Genomic DNA, 4,569 nt, shown 5'->3' with positions numbered 1-4,569 from the left:
CTGCCCCTGGGAGATCCATAAGAATATAGTCTAGCCTGCCCCTGGGAGATCCATAAGAATGTAGTCTAGAATGCCCCTGTGAGATCTAAAACTGCAAATTCCCTATATCCCATTCCAGGATGGCTGACAGACAACTCAGATTTTAAATATGAAAATTGAACTCTTGATTATTTTTTTTTTTACTAAAATGGTATTTGTACTTCTGTGGCTCAGCCCTAAATAGGTGCACCTTTGGTGAATAGACCCAGGCTGGTGATACAGAGTCATCTTTGACACCTTTCTCCACCTTAAATCTCTTTTGTCTTGAGCAGTTGAATCTCCTACACATAAGATAGATCAATCCTCCTTCACTTGCTGTTACTTAACACAGATTTAATTATCTCTCATCTGGATTATTCAAGTAGCCTACGTGGTTTCTTTACGCTCATTTTGATGTGTCTCCATCTGTCAAAGTATCTATATTGTTTTGGCGACTGGTGATTTTGTTTTGTTATTTTAATGTGGGCTTAAACTTGTCATTTGCATGCTTAGAATCATTAACTGGATTTCACTAACACTAGGCAATTAATGTTGTCAAAAGGCCTTACATGCCCACTTCCTGCCTGTATTTCCAGCCTCGATTCTCACTTGCCCTTGGTCAGGGTCTTCTTTTTGCTTTTGGTCAAATCTGCTATTGGCCTCAATACTTCCCCTATACTGTTCTCCTGCCTTTATCTCTATTTGTCTAATTCTCTGTCTATCTCCTATCTGAATTATTTCTATTTACTGAAAGGTGAGACCCATTCTATTCATTCATTATTTTTACATGATGAATAATATCCAGAATATTTATAACACATATTTTATTGAATATAATAACATGTAATATAATATACATTATATATATACATCAATGATATTCATTAGTACAGTTACTTGTTCAATAATAATGTGCCCACTAAAATGTAAAATCTATAAGAACATGTGGTTGGGTAATGTATGATCATAAACCGAGTTTTAGATTTGTGCAAGAACCAAATTCAAAGATTATTGTCATGTCAAGGAATTTGAGTTTATCCCGTGAGCTGTCAAGAACCAATGGAAATTTTGAAGTAAGACAGAAATGTATTCCAGTTCAGTTTTGCATGGAGTTTGATTTTTTTTTGTGGGGGGGGGGTGGAATACGGATAAAAAAATGTTAGACCATGGGCAAAAATACTTAGGTAAACCATATTGAAATGATGCAGAATGGAATGTTGAAGGGCTAAATTAGGCCCTAGAAATGTTGGAATAGGAATCAGAATTAATAAACTGGACTGGGTTGCCTTGGATGCTAGCTACACAGCAGTGATTAATGTATTGTTTCCTGTAGATCAATGTCTGAGCAAAGACAGGAAGGAAGAGCCTTGAACAGAAGAGAAGTCGAGTGTGGTATGCATGGCATCAGGACTTCATCTGACTCCACAGGGAACTCTGAAGCTGGAATACCCACTCTAAGTCTCTGACTGGGGCTGACAGGCTGGTCCTTCACATTCCATGATAGATTAGTCACTGGATATGGGCTTCCTGCGTGAATGAAGAGTGACTTGGGTGTATGTTTGTCTGCAGGCAACATCTGAAGGAGGCTGACGATAGAGAGTGTGCTGCAACCCTCTCAGCACCTCCCACATGCTCCCTTACAGTCAAGAGTGAGAAGGGAAGATGATAATAAAAAGGCTTCTGAAATTACAGTCCATCTGAAAATAGTAGAAACTCTAGCCACACATGATAATACCAACAAAGATTATATGAATGACAGGTGTATTAAGGTGTATAAAAAACCCTGAAAGAATGCCGACATGATTATGCATGCCTTTCAAAAGAATAGTCCATAATGAGCTAAAGATAAAGAAGCAGTAAGCCTGTAATGTAACAAGAGCAAATAAAGTGAATATCAAAACAAACATTTTCTGTGTGTTTGCTAGAGGCCAGATATTTTATGCACATTACATTAATTTAATCTTTAAAGTATCCCCATGAAGTCAGTGGTATTGTGATTATGTTATTTTATAGAACAGAAGCTAAAGGAGATTCAAAAGCCCACTCCAAATAAAATAGCAAAAGACTAAAATTAGCTCTAAATATTTGTTCTTTACTCTTTCTTAAAACGATGATGAATAATGGTCATCTTTACAGAAAGCATAGCTATAGAAGAATTCATTGACTACAGTGCCTAGGATGCATGGATTGTCTGTCACATTTACAGTACACGGGGCAATCAGTGATGTTAGGCAGTCTCCAATGTGTAGAAAACAAAATATGTATTAATTTAGTCCTTGGTTGCTCCTCAAAGGTTGAAGGGAAGTCCCTATTGTTGAAATCACTGCACCCTTTGGTGACTTGGGTGATTGGAGTTCAATCTACCATGAAAGCCTCCTTCCCTTGGTTTAACTTTCACGGCACCAGAAAACACTTTGCATCCTGTCAAAGGAAAGAAACAATTAATGGTCCTACTCAGGTGCAAAACCTATGAACAGAGATGAGCCCCCTTCATCCCCGTATCCCCGTTGTTGGTTTTTCAATACAAAGTTCAGGCTTGAAATCAAATAGAAACAAACAACTAAAAGGTCACAGCAGGTTACATTTATATATTTGTAAAAACATATACGTGTGTGCAATAAAAGTTGTCAAAGGATAAATGGGCCGAGAAAGAAATCAGAGAAATATCCCGCTTCACAGTAGCCATAAATAGCATAAAATATCTCGGAATAACTCTAACCAAAAAAGTGGAAGAGCTGTATGACAAGACTTTTAAATCTTTGAAGAAAGAAATTGAAGAAGACACCAAAAATGGAAAGATCTCCCATGCTCTTGGGTAGGTAGAATAAACAGTAAAAATGGCAATCTTATCAAAAGCAATATACGGATTAAATGCAATACCCATCAAAATCCCAGCATAATTTTTCACAGACCTTGAAAGAACAGTACTCAACTTCATATGGAAAAAGCAAAAAACCCAGGATAGCCAAAACAATCACATACAACAAAAAAAAATTCTGGAAGCATCACAATCCCTGACTTCAAACTCTGCTACAGAGCTACTGTATTGAAAATAGTCTGTTATTGACATAAAAACAGATAGGAGGAACAATGGAACCAAATCCGACTCCCAGATATTAATCCACACACAGACAAACACCTGATTTTTGACAAAGAAGCAAAATATATGAAATGGAAAAAAGAAAACCTATTTAACAAATGGTGCCGGCATAACTGTATATCAACATGTAGAAGAATGAAAATAGATGCATATATCACGATGCACAAAACTTAATTCCAAATGGATCAAAGACCTCAACATAAAGCCAACCACACTGAAACCCATAGAAGAGAAAGTGGGAAGTACACTTGAACATATTGGTACAGGAGAACACTTCCTAAATGTAAGCCCAGTAGCACAGACACTGAGAAACAAGTAATAAATAGGACCTACTAAAACTGAAAAGTTTCTGTAAAGCAAAAGACACAGTCAGCAAGATAAAATGGCAGCCCACAGAATGGGAAAATATATTCACTAACCCCACATCAGACAGAGGTCTGGTCTCCAAAATAAATAAAGAACTCAAGAAATTGGTCATCAAAAGAACAAATAATCCAATAAAAAATTGGAGTATAGACCTAAACAGAGAACTCTTAACAGAGGAATCTAAAATGGCTGAAAGACACTTAAGAAAAAGTTGAACATCTTTATCCATCAGAGAAATGCAAATCAAAACAACTCTGAGATTCCATCTTACACCTGTAAGAATTGCCAAGATCAAGAACACTGATGACAACTTATGCCGGGGAGGATGAGGGGTAATGCAAAACTTCTGCATTGCTAGTGGGAGTGCAAACTGATACAACAGCCCTTTTGGATGTCAGTATGGCAATTTCTCATAAAATTAGGAAGCAACCTGCCTCAAAGAGCCAGCAATACCACTTATGGGTATATACACAAAGGATGCTCAATTGTACCACAAAGTCATGTGCTCAACTATGTTCATAGCAGCACTGTTTGTCATAGCCAGAATCTCGCAATAACCTAAATACCCCTCCAATGAAGAATGGATAAGGAAAATGTGGTACATTTACACAATGGAGTACCACACAGGAAAAAAAAAAAAGATATCTTGAAATTTGCAGGCAAATGGATAGATCTATGCAATGTCATATTGAGTGAGGTAACCCAGACCCAGAAAAACAAATATCACATGTATTCACTCAAAACTGGCTTTTAGACATAAAGCAAAGAAAGCCAGCCTACAATTCACAATCTCAGAGAACCTAGACAACAATGAGGACCCTAAGAAACACTAATGAGCACCCTAAGATATGTGGATCTAATCTACATGGAAAGTAGAAAAAGACAAGATCTCCTGAGTAAATTGGGAGCATGGGAACCATGGGAGAGGGTTGAATGGGGGCAGGGGAGAGGAAGGGATGGGAGCAGAGAAAAATGTATAGCTCAATAAAATCAAGGAAAAGAAAGTTATCAAAGGAAAAGAAACTATCAATTTAGTCATGAATGGGGGACATGGGCCGAGTTGGAGGGAGGCAAAAAAAAAAAAA

This window comes from Microtus ochrogaster, chromosome 2, assembly GCF_000317375.1.
Source record: "Microtus ochrogaster isolate Prairie Vole_2 chromosome 2, MicOch1.0, whole genome shotgun sequence".
In the NCBI taxonomy this organism is placed as follows: Eukaryota; Metazoa; Chordata; class Mammalia; order Rodentia; family Cricetidae; genus Microtus; species Microtus ochrogaster.
This window is presented reverse-complemented; position numbering follows the sequence as displayed.